The sequence below is a fragment of the Paramormyrops kingsleyae genome, chromosome 15, assembly GCF_048594095.1.
Source record: "Paramormyrops kingsleyae isolate MSU_618 chromosome 15, PKINGS_0.4, whole genome shotgun sequence".
In the NCBI taxonomy this organism is placed as follows: domain Eukaryota; kingdom Metazoa; phylum Chordata; class Actinopteri; order Osteoglossiformes; family Mormyridae; genus Paramormyrops; species Paramormyrops kingsleyae.
Window position 1 is genome coordinate 21083598 of NC_132811.1, and position 21438 is coordinate 21105035.

Here is a 21438-nt window from a genome sequence, read left to right on the forward strand (position 1 = left end):
TCCCGATTGTGGAATTAATCCAAGCCAATCCCAACATCTGGCATTCCTACCGGCACCACGCCCAAAGCCGGTGGGGCCATCGCAAGGGACAGGACATGGCCAAAGCAAAAGGAGCAGATTATGAGAAGCCCCACCCAACACCACCACCCCCGGGAGAACCCTTAGGGGACGATCAGGCTGTACTAGAGACATCCTAACTGAACTATGCATGAAAGTCCAAGAGCTCGGGGGAAGGGTAATTGGGGCCCACAGCTGCATCGTGATCTGCAGGTTATCTCTCTGCACCACCTTTCCGACTACCGCCCCCCCCCCCCCACATGTGGCCCGTTTGTGGTTCTTCCCAAAATCATCTTGCTCTCACTGAATCCTGATGGTCTCCAGGTTCTCTTGGTCAATCCCTTAATTGCATGTTATGACGCTCATCCTCACGCTTCTCGCCCTCCAATGATGGTCGACTCTCAGCGCGGGTCAGTCCTCTCTATGAGGAAAACAATCAGCTAAAGCTGCCCGAATGCTTCCAATTCTGCCGCCTTTTGATCCAGTGCTGGATGCTTCACAGCTACAGGCACCGATATGAAGGTGTAGAAGGAGGACTCCACCGCTGGCATCTGGCTAAAACCTTCATTTGTTCACCCAGTGAACCTGGATACCAGATGCTGCCGGCACAGGCCAAAGCCATCCCCGCACCCCCCAGGAGAAGCGGAGGGGGCATCTTCTCAATGCCTACACCAGATGAAGGTATGAAGATGGAAGCGTAGCCATAACTCCCATCATGCACCTGGTACAAACCAAGGATTTCACAATAATTTCACAGCTACTGTAACCTCAGACCCCCGGAAAATACAAACTCTTCGATCCTCCCAGATCCCTCTTGAAATACAGTGTAGTTACCAAAGTCTGATTAACTCTATGCTGAATTCAGCACATCTGTGACTTTTTCTATCAGCCAACAAAAAACAGAACATGAAATATTAATCATTTTTAAAATCAAGCCTGACAGCCAAAAACAATCGTGAACCAGGGACCTTATATTTTTTTCCAGTAATATGATAACATTTCTTAGGGGTTAATATTACCGTAGCAATTGTAAGCATTTAACCGGCTTTATTAAATCGACCGGTAATCAACCCAGTTAGACATGCCCTTTACCGGCTCCCCTGGGTACACCACAAGGCCGGATAAGAAGCATCTGTGGCACCAAAGGAGATTCGAACATGAGCCCAGGAGCCAGATTCCAGTCAAACTCGATGGCCTCTTCTGAGCATAATGGCTTCCCCACTCGACCTCCACAACCACAGTGCCTCCGCTCCATGTATCCCCGATCAGCCTCCGTGAATATGGTGCCTCTGTTCCGTGTATCCCCGATCAGCCTCCGTGAATATGGTGCCTCCATTCCATGTATCCCCGATCAGCCTCCGTGAATATGGTGCCTCTGTTCCGTGTATCCCCGATCAGCCTCCGTGAATATGGTGCCTCTGTTCCGTGTATCCCCAATCAGCCTCAGTGAATATGGTGCCTCTGTTCCGTGTATCCCCGATCAGCCTCCGTGAATATGGTGCCTCTGTTCCGTGTATCCCCAATCAGCCTCAGTGAATATGGTGCCTCTGTTCCGTGTATCCCCAATCAGCCTCAGTGAATATGGTGCCTCTGTTCCGTGTATCCCGGATCAGCCTCCATGAATATGGTGCCTCCGTTCCATATTTCAATTCAATTCAATTTTATTTATATAGCGCATTATCACAACATTACATTGTCTCAATGTGCTTTACATTTCTGCCTCGTAAGGACCCCCCATTGAGTAAGCCAAAGGCAACGGTGGCAAGGAAAAACTCCCTAAGAGGAAGAAACCTTGGGAGGAACCAGACCCAAAGGGGGAGCCCATCCTCCAGGGGCCGGCAGATGAGTCAAACAAACAAGATGAAATATGATGAAATATATATCCCCGATCAGGCTCCGTGAATATGGTGCCTCTGTTCCGTGTATCCCCAATCAGCCTCAGTGAATATGGTGCCTCTGTTCCGTGTATCCCCGATCAGCCTCAGTGAATATGGTGCCTTTGTTCTGTGTATCCCCGATCAACCTCCTTGACCATGGTGCCTCCGCAACCATGGTGCCTCTCTTTCGTGTGTCTCCACTCAGCCTCCATACCCGCAGTGCCTCTGTCGCATGCGTGCCCGCTCAACCTGCAGTGCTTCTGCCCTGTATGTTCCCACTTAGCCTCTGTGACCGCAGGTCCCCACACAACCTCCGCCACTGCGTTGCCTCAGTCCCATCCCTATGTGTCCCTACTCTCCATCCATGACTGCGGTTACTCTGCCACGTGTGTAAAGGGACTCAAGAAGCAGTGAGATTACAAACGTGCCCATCTGCAGCATGTCAGGAGCCACTGCATGTGGGAAACACAAAAGGCTGTCGGGAGTGCCTCCTAGTGAGCCTATGTGGTACTGCAGCGGGCCATTCCACCACTATAACTCTTTCCTAAACACCTGGCTTAACTGCCTATTTCAGCTCTTTATACAGATTGAAAAGATCAAATTAGTCAACCTCATTCAGAGGCCGACCGGGGCTGCAGACCCAGCATGCATGCTAAACCAGTACCGCATGCTAAACCAGTACCGCTCCTCTTTCTCCACATCCCCCAGAAACAGGAACACAGAAACCAGCTTTAAATACAGCTAATCCAAGATGGAGCCAGAGTGTCACGCTCATGTCGCATCCTGGGCTTTTAAGGGGCTCTGGTAATTCAAAACAAACAAAAAGGACAGTAACAAAAGGTATTATAAAGGCAGGAAAGCAGCAGAAAAGAAGCAGACCTCTGGGAGGTGTAAAACAACAGCATAGAGGCCCAAAGGCTACAGAAGGCTGCTGCTGAATTCGCTTTTGTGCTGGAAGCAAGAGGAAGCAACAGAGAAAATGTAGCAGTGACTCTCTGCACGGCAATTATGGAGCGGGATAATATTATACATTAAAATGCAATTCATTACACTCCCACGGCACTGCCATCAAATGTCAGAAGCGTGGCGTGATACTGCTGGGAGGACAAACGGAGGCGTGCGAAGCCCCCCCACCCACCCACCCCCAGGGACGGCCCTGGATACGGCTTCCAGCCCCTTGGCTGGAGAAATGGGGATGTTGGGCACAAATTAATTAGCCGGAGCACTAATGTGGCGTGACTCGCGCTTCTGTCGCGGCTCAGAACGTGTCTCCGTGAACTTCATTCCGCGCAGCACGCCGAGGGAGAGACGCTGGAGTCGGGAAGCACGCTGGTATTTACCTAAAGACCGCTTTAGGCAAAAAAAAAAAATCACAGCAGACCTGCTGGCTATCCGAAAATACTCGTACATAACAAAACGACAAATTGTAACATCTGGCCTCATCTTCACCGCAAAATCAACAAGCATGTGAAGCCTCACCACAACATGTGAGGCCCAACATGTGAAACCTCACGACAAACGGGCAGCACCAGAACCGGATGTCGTCCCTCCCCATAAGCTGAGCCCCTTTTTCATAGGGGAATGTAAACTGCCGTAGAGACTTGGGCGGTTAAACAGTGGAAATGGAAACAGCGTGGCAGGGAAGATGGTGCAACCCCCCCCGTCAGCTTTCATACTGGCCTCACACTTATATATCCTCACCATTTATCCGGTTCCACAATAATTTTCATGTTTCCACTTTACCATTAGACTGCAGTTCCTTTTTCACCTGCTTGGGGGCGCCGTCACGTTAGCCGGTTCCGCAGTGCACCGGCAGAAGCCGCACACCACAGGAAAGTTTCCGTCTCGCCTGCAAATGCTACCGGCTAACATCGGAGGGACAGCTAACAGGACGAGTCCCTTTTTATAACCGTCTTTTTCATCTTTTCTTCTTGGGAATACCAGGAGCTACCGTGAAATTGACATGTAGGTGCTCTCTTCTGCACGCCATAACATAAACGTCACGTTTTGATTTACAGTGGTGTCAGGCGTCTTGTGAATAAGTATAGCGCCCTTCAAACTGCCGCATCCCGAGAAATCCACCATCACGCTAAAGACCTAAGAGTTAATTTCCTAAGATTTATGGAGGAGACAAGCCCACCACACAAAGCGATTAATGCAAAGCTGCTTATGACTCCCACACTGCATCCGAGTCACATCCATATCTGGCTAACTCAACGACAGCGTGTCTCACGGAGACAAGGAACGTGGAGGCGAGGTCAGTCCGGCGAGCGGGCTTCACTGCGGGGCGTCTGGGTGCTGCGGAACGGCGCGAGCGTACAGCTGCTGTCTGGGGTGTCGAAGCTGTCGATATGGTGAAGAGGCGCCGTCGGGCCTGAGCGTAAATGTGGGAAGGGGAATGGGTCCAAGCCACATCATGCAAACACGATTCATCGACTCCTCGGTCAACAGCCAAAAGTGAAGCTTTACAGTCATTTATTTTTTCTGAAAATATGACATTTAACCATGGCTCGGAAGGGAGTCAATATTATTCACGGCTGTGGGCTGTAGCTGCAGTTAGCAGCAGATCCACAGTGAGGTTCGTATTTAACTTCTGCATAACTAGACCTGAGACACGGAAAGGTCACTACATCTGCAGGACCTCAGGACCCATCTACATTCATGACCAAGTCCTCTCTATAGCTACACGATCTACATAATACAAGAATACAAAAATAATACACGATCCACATAATACAAAAATGCATGCTGGAGTAGAAAATCTACAGTCTTCATGATATGAAATTAATATGATGAAGAGATTCAACACTTATACAAAATACTAAGCATCCATCCATCCAATTTCGGTAACAGTTTATCTTATTCAGGATCATGGGGGTCCGGAGCCTATCCCAGAGGCTACGGGCACAAGGCAGGGAACAACCCAGGATGGGGTGCCAACCCATCGCAGGGCACAAGGCAGGGAACAACCCAGGATGGGGGGCCAACCCATCGCAGGGCACAAAGCAGGGAACAACCCAGGATGGGGGGCCAACCCATCGCAGGGCACAAAGCAGGGAACAACCCAGGATGGGGGGCCAACCCATCGCAGGGCACAAAGCAGGGAACAACCCAGGATGGGGGGCCAACCCATCGCAGGGCACACTCACACACCATTCACTCACCCACGCACACCTAAGGGCAATCTGGTAACTCCAGTTAACCTCAGCATGTTGTGGACTGTGGGGGGAAATCGCAGTACCTGGAGGAAACCCCAGGGGGAGAACATGCCAACTCCACACACATGGAACCCTGGCAGAGACCCAAACACGAGTCCCAGAGGTGTGGGGGACAATGCTACGCGTAACCACTGTGCCGCCCATACTAAGCATCAAATATATAAATATATTGGTCTTTTAATCGGTGAGGTGCCCTGTTTTTGACCAGAAAAAAAACACTAATTTTCAGAAATTCTGGTGAACACCGGACACTTTCATGTAACACAGGACATTTGAAGATATATTATCTAAGGAATAATGTCACAATAAAATAATATTAGGAATATATTATCCAGTAGGGGGCAGCACTGTAATCCCACACCTGCAGGTGGGGGGTTTGAACCCTGCTCTGTGTGCATTCCTCTGGGCACTTTGGTATGTATGCATGCATCAATATATTATTGTATGTGACACTGTGCGTTCCATCCAGGGCGTACCCCAGCCTTGTGCCCTGTGCTGTCTGGAACAGGCTCCAGGTTCTATACGACTGAGCACAATATGTAGGTAGAATATTAGACAGTATTTTAAATAATAACCAACCTGATTCATTTGGCTCCAAAGGTACAAACATGAATAATGCTTAGATATAGAGCAGTTAAAATGGCTAATTCCCACAAGTTCAGTTATAAAGAAATATTGTAACTACTACTCTTATGTAAGAGATGGACACAAGAACAGACCATGTGACTACAGATGGCTATCACTGCAGTTTAAGAACATGGTCCAATACAGCCTAAGATGGAACCTACGAAGTGAAAATACCGCCAAGGGTTAATGTAAAAAGGACAGCTTCAAAGGCTGGATGTTACTGCGCCAGACACAAATTACAGCTGATGCAATATTACTGTAGTCACATTGTAATAAGAATTAGCCCATGAGTCAGATGTGAGCATTTATTAAAGAACGATAAAGATGACAAGCAATGCAAATGACAGAATGTTAGTGTGAGTGTAGCTGAGTAACGATGACAGACTATACTCACAGGGGAGTAACTCGTAACCTGAACACAGCTCTCCGAGTGGTACGGTTTACCCCCCTCATGATACCTCCCACCCCCTGCCACAAACGCAAACTGGCTGTCCTCTGAAGTGCTTAACCAGCTGTGACACCAAGAGCTGCTCCAATTCAGACATTTAAACAATACAAAGTGTAAATATCATATTACAGCCTTTCCTTGGTGAGGTGTGCCTCATTTTGACAGCTGTACTCTTTAAGCTGCTCTCACCCTCGACGCCACGATGTCTTTGCAAGCACCTTTATGCCGGTACCTCGTTATGAATTCAGCGCACTCTTTAATGGGAAGCTATCTGAAAGCACATCACTTTGGAAATGGAGATGAACACGGAAGACGAGGCTTAGAGGTGAAGTGGTCAGGTCGCGGCAGCATCATTCTCAGCCCCCTCCTCCAAGCTCCCCGAAGCTTTCCCCCCCCCCCCCGATCAACCCTGTTGGGGTGTCCTCCACTTCCTACCCACAATGCACCGGTCACAATTCTGGCCAGCCAGCAGGACCCAGGATCAAGAAATTCAAACGCTATGGTGGGAGAGACGATGTTTCTGTGCAGGCGCCAAACTTAATGCCCCCCCCCCCCCCCAGAAGAGGAGTGCTCCCCCTGCAGGAGTCTTCACCAGGACAAATATCCGTGACCAGATAACAACACAGAATTAATATATTCAAACATGAGACTTTCAAACCCTGGGCTCTGGGCATCATCCCATACCAGGATAAGCAACTAGAAGATGGACAGATGGACAGACAGATGGATGGACATACAAATGGACGTGCAACATACCAGGCAAAGGATAAAAAAAACTCTGCCCAATAGTCTCGAAATGAAGGACTTCCTGTCTACAAACCCGAGTTCCTGATATCATCATCCAACGCAGGGAATCAATGAGGCAGCCAATTAGCAGCAGTCAATGTTTCCTTTCCCGATGAAACAAAGTTCTTCACTGACACACTGCACCCAGTGAATAAGGCCCTTCAGACCAGTGGACCATCCAGTTCAGGAGGCAAGAGACACACAAGTGAAACCGGCCACCATGTACTGTAGATAAACTGAGCGTCACGTCACAGTACCAAGAGATTCAATAACATACAGTAAGGCAGAGAATAATCATATAAATATTTAAAAACATGTTGGCAAAACAGCACTAACCACCAAGATGCCTATACAAACAACACACTCCTAAAACAGTACTGTGGCTCAAAATGAGTCCCACCAGCCATATGAACGCATTAATCAATAGCCGAGTGGAGACTCATTTAAAATTATGTAATTATTCAGTGTGGTGGATACAGTCGAATAATGTAACAAAACACAAAGAGAGTTACAGACAGCTTCTACCTGTTCTCTCGTTCTCTCACACACGCACACACACAGACACATATCTTTATGGGGACCGCTCATTCATTTCTTTGGGAAAAATGCTATTGATAACTATGAAAATCTTAACCCCTACCAAGCCCTAAGCATAAGTAGCCAAGAAAAATTCAACAGTTTTTGCATTTTTAGTTTTTTCATCATGTTGTGGGGACATTGTGTCCCCATAAGGTAAGGCATACCCGCTCACACACACACACACACGCACACACACACACGCACAGACACACACACACACATACACACACAGAAACATGCGCAAGACATTACATTAAACTGAACTTAATAACTCTGGTCAAGAGCATGAACTGTGCTAAAAATCATATTTTAATTTATAAAAGCGCTCAAAGCAGTGCGACATATGTTATGCACATGCAGTTGTCACATCAAAAGGACGGCTACAGCCAGCTGGATTGAGATTAATCTTGGGCACGACATTGAATTCTTTCATACCGTCATACCGTCCAGTGTCCACAGAGTCACAGAGTTTTTAAAAGCAACACTCTTGTGATATTTTGACATCTTGGTGATAAAATCTGCCAAGCAGGGAGGGGACGTTCCCCACAACAAAAATTTGCCAAGAGGCACATTTCATAACCCCCCAAAATACCACAGAATACCATACTACACATTTTACTTCATCATAGGAAACCAAACTCAGCATGCTTGGCAATTTTTATGATTGTTCCTTTTCACCATAATCTAGTTATGTTACACATCACTGTAATGTGTATCACTGTAATGTGTACCACCGCTGCTCTCGCGCGAGTGCTGCATCCAATCAATCATTTTCGTCCTTGCTGTCGGATTCACTTAAAAAAGTATGACGCGTTTTTGAGAAATTTAACAATGATGAGTAAGATGGGAAAATGCAAATAAGAACTGGTCACCAAAAGACCTTCACCTTCCACTGTGTGGAAGTATTCCATTGTGATGAGTAATTTGTTGGCAAAGTCCTGGCAAAAACACCAACTAAACTGACATTCTATTGATACATAAGTTCTATATGGCTATATTTGATTTAGGGTAATTTTTCAACTCCTTTTTTGCTTTATAATCATCTCAATGTATTGAAAATACAAATCACATCATGATATTCCTCTACTAGCCTGATGCCTCCTAACGTTCCCTGAATGTTCTTTTGTTGCACTTCTGGTGTTAATAATAATCTTTTTAGCTTCTTGCTTTCTTGGAAGTTGTGTATCTCCTGCTCCAATATGAGTTATTCTTGAACCTGGCCATTCAATGTAAGCTCAGTCTACAGTAGCTGCACATTTATGTCTAGCTGACTCCATGACAGCATGTATGTTTGCAATGTGATATGTGCTTCACTGATACATTGCTTTGGAAAAAAAGCATCTGCAAAATATCATTTACATATTTGGAAATTTTCCAATATCGTGCAGCTCTTCCTCATTAGAAAACAGACTAAAAGTGGAGGCATCTGGTACAATGAGCTGTAACTAAAAGATTCTAAATCCTTCCAAAGTGTTAAAAGTCAGCAATAGTTTTTATGAATTCATTGAAGGAACCAAAATTAATTATGTTACCAATTATTTATTACTGTAGCAAGTTTTAGACTGTTCTCAACTTATTTTTAGTAGCTATATTACCCAGAGAGTTTTCTGTTTTTCGCCATAGTGCCACTTTACAATAAGACTTCCCATATAAAGAGTTTATGAATGGTTTACAATCTGGTTATTAATTAGGTTGTAACACTATGTAAATTATTGATAGACAACTTTAAGCAAGTTGTAACAACAAGTTTTCTTTTTATTAATGAGTTACTACCATTTACAAGTCGCAAAGGGAGCCTTATTGTAAAGTGATACCTTTGTCATTTACAAATTCGCCAATAGTTATAGTATTAGGTTTAATTACTATATAATACCAATACGACAACAATATTGGTAAAATACTCGAAATCACCCCTAATTCTGTAAGTTAATGTAATTCATTACAGTTGTATATATGGTATGAATATAATAATACGAGATGCTCATTACAGAAGAGGGGGATGGGCGTTTCTACAAATACAAAAATACAGAGAGGAGGTTCGGCTCTATGCAGCCAGTGATGCTCTAAGCGATCCGGTCCGCGGTTGGGGAGATCAGGACGGAGTTTAACCGCGAGGTAGAGGAGCCAGCCTTCATCTGACAGGAGGATGTCGGCCACAGGCAGTAATTAAGATACAACTGCGGGAGGTCTTCTGGCTGTCCCCCGCCTCCCCAGAGGTGACAGCTTCACGAGAGCGGCGGCAGAAAGAGTGCAATCCTGTGTGTCTGAAGCACTCAGCCACAAGGTGAGAGAGAGGATGACGCACGGACACAGACGAAGGGTTACTGTAAGATCTCAGCAGAGGCTCCCAGCCTGCAGTGCCGCGTGACAAAGTGAGGAGATAAGAGCGAAGGAGCCTACAACACACACCAACCTAAAGGACGCTAACCGACCAGGTAAATTCACTTTCAACCAGCTGGACTGGATGCAGCTTTCAAGGGGACATGCCTGCAGCCCAGACCCCCTTCCCCCTCGAAACTGCGGGGCTTCACAGGGACACTGACCAAATCTGCTGATTCACCAGCAGGGCGGCAGCAGTGAACAACTGTGCCCAGCAGGCCGCCAGGAAGCTTTCCCTACCGAGTTCGCGCAGAAAAGACGTAAAACGCGCATCAAACTGAATATTCACAGCGTCCCTGACACTTCCTGCGTTTCACAGAAGGCTGGGGGGGCTTTGTGAGGGTGCAAAAATCACTCTCTGCATCTCCGGAGCCTGATTTTTACAAAGTGTGGCAGCAGACTCCAGGAGTTTAAGCAGCTGCATCATTTATTCAGAGACAATCAACCAAGAAAAAAAAATCATTAAAAAGCACTTTCATACAGAGAAGTCCTTTTGTGAAGTCCAGTAGACTGGGCGCCCCCCCCCCCCCCTGCTTTGTGCCCTATTCTGCCTGGGACAGATTGCAATCCCCCAAAACACGGTGGCTGGATGGATGGCAGGACCATTTTAATACATAGCCCCCCCCACCCACTAATGAGGGCCCCCAACTAATCTTGTTTAAAAAGAATTTAAACTCAAGCTGTTATAAGGGGGTTGGTCATGTACCAACCTCTACAAATTACTGAACAAAAATGAGTTTGAGGGTTTATTCACAATGGACATGGTTTCCAAGGAGACCATTTTGTCTGGTTGGATGATGCAGGCCGTGGTCAGAAAGGTGCATAACGTGGAACAGACAGCAGCCTCAGCCGACGCCACACTGGGAATACCGTGTTCCGGGTCAGTATCCCATCCGCAGAACCGTCACCACCGCGGTAGCTCCCGGACATCAGCTCATATTTAAAAATACTACGATGACTCCTGGGTTCATGGTTCAGCCGGTCAATTCAAGGCTTTCCTCGCCTTATAAGCCATAAAGAAACACAGAGCAGCCATCACACACACACACACACACAGCACAATGGTAGATGGCCCAGGATATTTTTCCCAACAGAATTCCAGGGAAATAAGCAGGAGCCAACATCCCCCTCAGATGGATTTACAGTGAAATACCACTGAAGTCACCCATATCTCTTTAGATACCAAAGAGTCATGCATTTCCTGCAGTAGGTGCAGCAAAGCAGCCTGACATGCGGCGTCCAGCAGAAAAATACAGGAGGACACAGTGAACCTAAAGAGATCAGGCGACGGACGCCCCAGCATACAAATTGGCTGCTTTATTCACCAGCTGAGATTTCCGCTATCGGGCGCAGTTGCTGCTCTGCCTCGCATTTCCTATGATCAGACTGTGGTGCTGAAGCGCCGATCGGCATCTTTTTTAATATAACAAGTAGCAACAAGGTGCGCATCTAGTTACAACAGTGTAACTTGTGAGTCTCCGTGTTACTCTGCTTCTGGATATTTTTGCAAATTGGGGCCACTGAAACATTGATTTTTTTTTTTTTTTTTTTTTTTGTCCTTCATACTTTTTGGAGGAATAAAGAAAAACTTGATTAGACCATTGTCGAGTCGCACAAATGCAGAAACTGTGGCTAATCCGGGCAGCCCTAACACTGCAGCCTGCCTTTTATCCAAGCCCCCATTCAGCGGACACGGGAGATTCCCACGAAGCTGTAACCCTCCCACCCCCATACACACACACACACACACACACATATCCACCCCCGTTCCCAGCACTTTAGCACAATGAGAGCCCATAGATCAGAGCCGCAGGACCCGCCGGGCGCACGCCTGCTCCCGCTTTTGGGCTCCCCGCAGCCCGGCGGCTATAACCGGGCTGACAGGCGCCCTGCCTGCATATCAAGAAAAGCGGCCGGTGCGTGTGACTGACCATAAGACCCCAAACCAAGCAGACCCGACAGAGCCATCAGCTACCCAGCAGCGGCTATAAGCTGATTTACAGAACCCTCGTATTCATTTCCCGAACCATCGCTGCAGTGGCGTTTTAACTGGATCCACAGCGCGGTGAATCGCCGCAAACCCATGCAATCACCAGCAACTGTTAGGTATTTTTTTGTAACAAAATTACCAAACTGATAGTTTATACTGATTACTAATATATACCACATATGCAATTAACTAATAAACTTGGCACAGTTTCCCTGTTTATCTCCTCTCCCATTAAAATCCAGTTACGCCAGGGGGCAAACGCGGATTACCGTCCTCCGTGTATCAGTTTGAAAATATGTGAAAACCCGAAGCACGAAACATAATACAGCAATAACGTAGGTTATAAACTAAACTATATGTAAAGCGGAAAAATACACAGTCACCTGTTTTCCACTTGGAGCTGATCTACCCGTATCTGCAAAATGTCGACGGGGTCGCCTGTAACACACACACCACCTTTTTTGCCGTATTTCTTCTGATTAAATGCATAATAGACATGATAAAAAATGCCGCGGCCACGCACTGGTTTACCTGGTTAAAGGTAAACTGGTCAGCATCAAGCTGTGTCCGATGCTCCTCATAACTGCAGCTCCGCGTCGCAATCCGTGGGTAACAACTACACATCAGGAAGGTTCTCAACTTGTTCGACACGGAAAGTGTAAAAAAAGATCTTAAATGCATCTTAAAGAAAATGCACTTGCAGGAATTACGCGACACATGCATCCATGGAAGACGTTTCGCAGATCGATGCATGTGATTTGCACGGTGCAGAAACGTCTCGCGGACCCGTGCATGCGATCGGCACCGCGCTGCACTTCCAGGGGCACTTGCTGCTCTTACCTTCCCGCTGATGTGAGAAAGCGATGCTCCGGCACTTGTCATAGTGGGAACCCAATTAACCCCCGATGGCGATGGCTACACAGGTCCATGACTGCTCTCAAAGCAAAGGTACCATCCCAGAAGTAAGTGAAGAGAGCCCGCACTACATCCTTCCTCGGCCAGGCTTTCTCACACTCCCGGCCGGCTGCCCCTCTCTCCAGGCTGGCCGACACCTCCGCCAAGGCAGCCAATACCGCGCCAGCCAGCGGTTAACTCTTCCCTGGTCTCGCTGACCTGGTTTATAAATACGGGAGCGGGAGGGTGAACAGGGGGTCCTGGATCGGAAATACAAATGGGAACGTTATGGTGAAGAAGAACTTTTGATACGCGCTGCTTGTTATTTACATAAGGTAAATGTGATGGGTATATAAACCCACATATGAGGAGTGAACTTTATACTGCATGGGTAAAGGATACGCGCATAAATGTGTGTGTATCTGTGTGTGTGTGTGTGTGTGTGTGTGTGTGTGTGTGTGTGAGCGGGTTTACCTATCCTTATGGGGACATAATGTCCCCATAACGTGATAAATATCCATTTTTTTTTCCCTTATGTGGACCGGTTTCCTGGTCCCCATAAGGGAAAACTCTATTTTATAAACATCGGTGACTGCTATGAAAAAACTAAAAATGCAAAAACTCTTGTATTATGTTAGGTTACTTATGGTTATGGTTAGGGCAGGGTAGGGGTTAAGGCTGTCATAGTTAGCGTTAGCATTTTTCCCATCGAAATGAATGAGCGGTCCCCATAAGGATATGTTTACCCTATACATGTGTGTGTGTGTGTGTGTGTGTGTGTGTAACAGATTACAGCAGACCATTTTTAAACGAATGTTCTACATCATATTAATTTCAATTACATTAATCATACTGAGAAAGACCAATTATTTCTGTGGGAACATACCTCACTCCACCAGCTGCCCTGATCTACAGATCAGCAGTGGCAAATGCTGGTATCCTGGTAAGGGCAGTGTGGAAAGTTGCCCATTGCCAGAGGTGGAAAGTTCAGGTTCAGAAAGTAGAAATCCAGACCAGGATTTTGTTTCAATCAACCAGTTGAGTACTCTGTGACTGTGACTCTTTATATTCAGCTGGTTGGTTGAAACAAAACCCTGGTCTGCATTTGTACTTTCTGAACCTGAACTTTCCACCTCTGGCCACCTCCTCGATAAATTTTAACATGGCCACCCTTACCCCTCTCCACCCCCGCAGTGATCAAGCTTGGCAGGGGAGTTTTCCTAGGGCATCACCTGGGCTTTGACAGCTACTGTACAGAAGGAATCCACATCTTCTGACCTGGTCAAGACGAGCTGAGATAAAGGTACGGTGGATTCAGTCTTTCACACCCAGTTACCAGTTTATTGTGCTCCATGAGGTCAGATTAAAATGACAGTTAACTGTCATGGAACTGATCTTAGTCATGGATGACACAATCAAACAGAATAAACACAAATGACCACAAAACAGCACAAGGAGGCAAATTCAGCAAATCCACCACCCCCAGACTCCCTCTCTGCCCAGATCTCTAAGCTTGGCTAACTGATAAGGTGGGGATACATGAATGCCTAGGTGGCCCTGTCTTGCAGTTGAATGACCCTGATATCTCCTCAGAAAGCTTCACATTGTTCCTTGGTGCTTCCAGCAGAAACATCATGTCTGGCTGGCACACTTTGTTTATGCAGGACTGTATCTTCTGCTGTCGACCCCCTCCTCTGCAACCCGCTCAAGTACGAATAAAGGAGAGACAAAACATGGCCTGTCAGAGGGATGCAGATGCCCTGATCTCCTGTAAGGTTTTCTGAAATCCTGCATTATGCAGCTTTGATGTTTATGCTCCAGATTCCCAGGAGAATTAGGACAGACTAATGACATCTCCCATGCTGACTGTCAGAACTGCCCCTAAGATGATCCTTTTGACTGCTGGATGTCACTCAATCTCAGGATAGACTTGAGTAACAGCTTGTCAGAAAGATCGCCCTGGATTCAAGTCATCTAGCATTGTGTTTATATTCAAGACGGTCTAACTGGTTCGGAGGTCAAAAAAACAATTTTTACTATCTTGTAGCAATACTAAATCTGAGAGAAAATTGTCTGCGCTGAGATATACCTGTATAAGGCGATATATCAGTATGCTGTCCTGGATAATTAAGAATAAGCATGCTTGTTATGTTTTTTAATTGAATTCTCCTGTTATCATTTGAAACTGTCACAGCCCTGTAATGAAAAATACTGAGCAGCTCATTACTTACTATGACCAGCTCATGAGGGAGAAATTATTGCAAGGTCACCAGACATCAATGATGTGAAAAAGCAGCATAGTTCTTCATACAATGGATTGCCAGCGTCCTTCCTCTTCTGATGGCAAGACACTTAGTTACGTTGTTACTGCTTGATTCTGATGTTACTGATTGAGTTGAATTCCCCTATGGTAAAGGTCCATTTTTGGGAATCCCCATAAATCTGATGGCCTTCCTTGCATTCAGCTCTGAGATCTAGATATGAAGTGGATTTTTCTGTTGCCATTTCTGTCTGTATTACAGTATTCACTGGTTGGGGGACGACGCTGGAAACAGAAACGAACCAAGATGACGAGAAAGGGCTCTCCAGATACAAATACGAAAGGGCCAAGTTTTGTCACGCTGGTTACACTGAGCAACTGAAAAATGTTATTTATTTGGAACTTCACATATATTCTTTTTAAATTTGATCATGATTGCTGTTTTTAAACATTATGGCCCTAGACACTAGAAGGCAATACTAATGCATTCTGCAGAATGACAGATTCAACACATCTAATCAACACATTAGATGGGTGTAGCAGTCTGACACAGCATAAGAAGAGTGCAAAAGCAGTGGCATTACTTTAAACTGTATAATGTCTGTGTTTCTAATGTTATACTGTTCCCCTAATTGCATTGTCATCTTACAAATTTGAGAATTTACTGGGTTGATCAATATAGCTTGTTCAGCTATTCTATTCTGTCGTCTCCGGATATGATACTATTTTCGTCTTGGGTTTTACTGCAAGTTGTGTCCTCCATATTTATGTGGGTAAACATTTAACAAAAACATCCCAGGAACAAACATGAGAATCATATATGATTTTTCTTTGATTATCTAGGCTAAATACGTTTACGATTATCAGATGCCTCAGTGTTTGCTCTTAAAATTTAACATAACTTGACATAGAATATGTGCAACGGAAGGGATGAGGACAAATGTTCAAAGGAGCAATAAATTGTTATTTGGTGCGATTAGGATTCGGTTTTTCATGCCATGGGACATTTTTCTTGCCAGACATTGTGACATTCTTATTACTTATTATTTGACATTGAAGTTCTTATGTGTGTGAATTGGTGAATTTATCAATGAGGATATTTCAACATGAACACTGAAATTGCATCTTCACCTATTCAAATTGAACCTCTCAAGCATTTTAGAGTTCACTTTTAGTAGAATATTTTGACAATAGTTGTCAGAATTACACTTTCATTTCATAGCAGGTAACCTTAATGCGCCTTGAAACCTCTTAGGGATAAAGCTATGGAAATGTTCAGAAGCTTCCATGAGATGGTTGAAATATCACAGAGATGACTGTGACACGGAAAACAGACGAGAGCATGGACAGTCCTGTAAAAATCTGCTCAGAGATGAAATGTGATTCACTGAAACCGCACATATTAATTTTATTTTTGACAAAAGCTAGCTTTGTTGGAGTCAGCCCTCTTCACTGAAAATTCCACACACCTCGTTCAAAATGAGCTCTCCACAAACATAGCTGTTTAAATAAATGGCAAGCGACTGGCTGCAAAGTCTACCAACTATTTAATGCTAATTTAAATACTTGTTTTTAAAAACATCCGTTCACCAAGCGTGTGGTTCTTTCGAGTTCATTGAGTTTTGATCTTGCTGTGTGTCTGCTTTTCTCTTGTAGGACATGCAGTGGAGAAAACAAGATTTGCAACATTACAGCACAGTAAAAGTTTTTATAATCAATTATTTAATAACACATTTTTTATGCATGTTGCTCTCATCCATTTTTAAATTGGTGATTATGCACTGCCTCCCTTTTCTAATAAGCTGAACCTTCGAGTTCCACCACAAGTTAGGTAAGACTAGTTAAAGGTTTAGATGATAGACTAAATCTCGTAACTGACTTAACAATTTTCTCAGGTGAAGCTGTATGTCAGAATGGCGTTTGATACGTAGTCAACCTTTAAAGAATAATTTCTTTCATTGGTGATGGCCTCCAAGCAGACACAATTATCTCCTGATTAATTTTGTGTGTAGAAGAAAACTTGGGCCAATGTCATTATGTAATTTAATTGGAACAATCATGAACCAACTTCCGTTGTATTATTCATATGGAGAAGATGCAGACACTGAACAAAATTGCCAACAAAAGTCATTAAATGTTACAACGCTGTCATCGTTCTTGGGCAAATTTACACCAGTCAGGAACACACCCCAGAGGTGTGTGAGCATGTCAAACTCCACTCAACTGTCTGTTCAAAGATTTTACTGGGTCTTTTTCATATCTGGGTCCTTGCTGTTTTCAGAAATAACATATGTAATGCATCAAATGCAAAACGCCAGCCTAACCTCAATTTCACCACGGCTGGTTTCCATTTCAATGGTTCTCAAGCAAGAGGAAATCACCTTGGGAAATAATGAGATGAGAACCCAGAGAAGGGCTTGTCACGTTTCGCCCGAGATCGCCTGAAAATCCTCTCACAGCCTCGCTTACAAGTCATCACTGTTTAAAAGGTATCTGTTCGACGAAGATGCGATTGTCGCCTTAAACCATAGCACAGTGATTATTAAACAGGCCCTCGGCTGAAAATCGGAGAGCAATTAGAGAGATGGGCAGGAACGGAACCTGGCAAATTCCGTTTAGCTGAGGTAAATATGTTCGGTGGCTGTCTCCAAGCGTTGCTGAAATGTTGTCTAGGGAGCAGTCATATGAGACCAAACCAACCCCTCACATTCACCACAGATTTTCATTTGTTTACAAACAGAGGTGCATTTTTCACAATTTCAAGATGGCAGAAAAAGGGCTGCATTGTTAGAGGATTTTGTTGCGAAACATGGTGCCAGACCACAGAATGTGCTCATTAAATGTGCTGCAAAGAAGGGGAATATGGCAAAAGTGGCCCAGAGCAAACTGGTTGCCATTAATTAGGGTTCCAGATCTCTCACTCTGATTCATTTAAATTAATTAGGTAATTCAGCACTCTGAATCAATGTACTGGGCATTATGCATGAAGGTATAGGCTAATGTCAAATACTTATGTAGCCAGGCCAGAGAGAGCTGCAGGGAGCTGTATGAGTGATCAGTGAACTGTAAGCTCACAACTGTATGAGACAAACTGGAGATTGTTAAATGATATATTCTTCAGTCATCGTTTATTAAATTAGCAGTCTCACATACTCAAGTGAAATAAAGGTTTTCTGTTCAAAACATGATTTCTCACATTCCACTTCTTTCCCAAGAGGAATGTACTGTTAAGATCATACCATCACACACTATTAACTTTATTTAAAATGTTACATTTATGGTATAGCAGTCAAATGTACATTATCTAATATTTAAATGAAAAGGTAGAAACAATTTGTAAACTGTCAAACCAAGGCTCCCTTGGAAGCTGGTACTCTTGGTGGCCACCTCTGTCACCCATAGGATTTTATATATGAGTATTTTATCACTTGTCAATACCTTCTTTCCTCGTTGTCCTCATCTTGTTTTGATCCCTCGCGATCCTGTTTCTTTTCACTCCCTGTCTTGCTTCATTTTATTTCCATTAAATCCCTTTTGGTTTGTCCAAAATGCCTGTCATCGAGTCTTCCTCCCTCATATTGTGACAGGATGACCGGACTCCCACAAACCTATATTTCCAATCCGGCTTCAATGCCTTCCTGCACCCGGTGGACCGAATACCCCGGGTGCCTCGGATCCTGGGACCAAAGGAGTTATCAACACTGAGGGTACCACCCCACCTCCAAATAGAGGACTTCATCTCCCTTCTCAAGGTCCATCAGGAGAGGAGGACTAACCCTGCAGCCTGGAGGATCCCCAAGGGCGTAGTTTTCTTCCAGTCTGGGGGAGATGTTAACGAGACTCTCCCTGGACCTTGATCTCCAGGAGGCAGGGAAGGGTTGGCGCTTGCTGGCGCAAGTGTGAGGAATAGTTGAGCATGAGGCTGGTCAGTATGGCGCTTCTCCAGAGCCCGCTGTGGTCCCACTGCATGCCACTTCTCCAGAGCCCTACGTCTGCCCATGAGGTGAAGTCATCCTGCCAGTTGGCTCCTCGCAGCTCAGCTCTGTTTAACCCATTAGCTCCTCACGGCTTGCCATTGATGCACCTGCTGGCCTCCCGCAGTTCCCCGCAGATCTACCCATAGCCTCCTCGCGGCTCTCCGTATCCCCTCCTGCTGTTACCCATCACAGGAGAGAGAAGCAGAGGAAGTTAGCGGTGCCCGTAGCTGTCCCTCCAGAGTCCTGCCCAGGAGAGGTTGCCACCATACCTCCAGAGCCCGACCCTGGTGAGACCATCCCCATGCTCCCAGAGCCCATCTTGACCTCTGCTGTGCCCCCAGAGCCCATCTTGACCTCTGCTGTGCCCCCAGAACCCACCTTCACCTCTGCTGTGCCCCCAGAGCCTGTTTTCACCTCTGCTGTGCCCACAGAGCCCGTCTATACCTCTGCTGTACCCCCAGAGCCCATCTTGACCTCTGCTGTGCCCCCAGAGCCCGTCTACACCTCTCCTGTGCCCCCAGATCCTGTTTTCACCTCTGCTGTGCCCCCAGAGCCTGCTTTCACCTCTGCTGTGCCCCCGGAGCCTGTTTTCACCTCTGCTGTGCCCCCAGAGCCTGCTTTCACCTCTGCTGTGCCCCCGGAGCCTGTTTTCACCTCTGCTGTGCCCCCAGAGCCTGCTTTCACCTCTGCTGTGCCCCCGGAGCCTGTTTTCACCTCTGCTGTGCCCCCAGAGCCTGTTTTCACCTCTGCTTTGCCCCCGGAGCCTGTTTTCACCTCTGCTGTGCCCCCGGAGCCTGTTTTCACCTCTGCTGTGCCCCCGGAGCCTGTTTTCACCTCTGCTGTGCCCCCGGAGCCTGTTTTCACCTCTGCTGTGCCCCTGGAGCCTGTTTTCACCTCTGCTGTGCCCCCGGAGCCTGTTTTCACCTCTGCTGTGCCCCCGGAGCCTGTTTTCACCTCTGCTGTGCCTACCTGAGTAACTCTCCTACTGCAGCCTTCAGGAGAGCAACTGCAACACCCTCCTGCTCCTGTCCTGCAGTCCCCTCAGCGCCCTCCTCTCCAGCAGTCCTTGTCCCAGTGCCCTGTCCTGATTTTATTTTCACCCGGTCTGTGTCTCCAGTGGCTTCCTCTTCTGTTCCCACCCCTATCTCTGCTGCTTCTCTACTTGTCTGCCCTGTTGCGGTACGGGCTCTTCTCTTTGTCTTTATCTGTTTCTTTTATTCCCAAGTCCCCGTCGATGTCTAGTGTTTCTCCCTGGCACCTGGTCATGTCCTGTGTCTAGTCTGTACCTGTTTATTTCCTTTTATTTTAATAAAACCCCTTTTGGTTTGTCCAAACTACCTGCCCTTGAGTTCTTCATCCCTCGTATTGTGATAGTCTGTGTGGTTTTGTCCGATAGTCTGTTCTGTTGTCCTGTTCGCCCCTGGTCTGACCCCTGCCTGTTCCGTGCCCCTCGTCATGCCATTTGTCCTGCCCTGTCCAGTGGCTCTGTCCCTCTGACCTTTTGTGGTGTCTGTCCTGCGTGCCCTGTTGGTCCTGCCATGCCCTGTCTAGTGTCCTGTCTGTTTCACTGCCCCGTGTGTCCACCCTGTTGTTCGATCTCCTAGGTCCCCATACCTGTTCGTCCTTCGTGCCCAGAGGGCATGCTTCGAGGGGTATACTGTCATGTCCTGCCCACCATATCTGCCTAACCATCCCGTCCCTCCCTAATGGGTCACACCTGATGCTTGTTTCCCCTCGTTAGTCCTTGTACTTCAGTTCCCTCGTTGTCGCTATTCCGATCATTAACACCACTCCTCTTGTTAGCCCATGTCCTTCTTTGGTGTAGACCTCTTGATTTGATCCCCTGTGTTCCTGTTTCTTTCCAGTCACTGTTTGTTTCATTTTATTTCAATAAAACCCACTTTGCCTTGCGAGTCATTTGTGAAAATGTTTTGAATTTGAAATAAGGAAAATATTTATAATAGTCCACCATCATTCATTAAAGAAAAAAAAAGTTTGAAGGAAACAGCTCCTTATTAATCAAAGTGTGATTAATATGCAATTTGGTATGGTCGATTGGTAAGCAAAGGTTACAACATATCATTATAAGCCATTCAGATTTTTAAAAATTAATATTATCAATAAATGAATTTAATAATCTATAAAGGTAAGCCCCTTGGACATAGCGTGGTATAACAGTAATAGTCCTACATAACAATAGTATATTCTTATAATATATTCATAATAATATTATAACGACGTGCAAAAAAAGCGTATATGAAATATTAAAAAGATGCACATTCTAGACAGCATGTGACTGCACACAGCATCGTTGATAAATCATTAATACCTTAACATCTTCCAGAG

General features: G+C 45.8%; 1 protein-coding gene and 1 long non-coding RNA gene across 6 annotated transcripts in view; one reads left to right on the forward strand and one right to left on the reverse strand.

Annotated features, from left to right (window-relative positions):
- Positions 1-13026, reverse strand: part of LOC111834874 (disabled homolog 1-like) — a 99637-nt gene extending 86611 nt beyond the window's left edge. Inside the window, exon 1 of one of the 5 annotated variants that reach the window (XM_023794659.2) lies at positions 12802-13026. The gene's annotated coding sequence lies outside the window, so the exon portion shown is untranslated. The other 4 variants (XM_023794663.2, XM_023794665.2, XM_023794660.2 and 1 more) reach the window with 4 other exon arrangements.
- Positions 13027-13099: 73 nt separating this feature from the next.
- On the forward strand, positions 13100-15145 carry LOC111834875 (uncharacterized). The gene is made up of 3 exons (XR_002836089.2): positions 13100-13190; positions 14050-14158; positions 14520-15145. It is a non-coding gene; the product is annotated as an uncharacterized lncRNA (long non-coding RNA).
- Positions 15146-21438: the final 6293 nt, after the last annotated feature.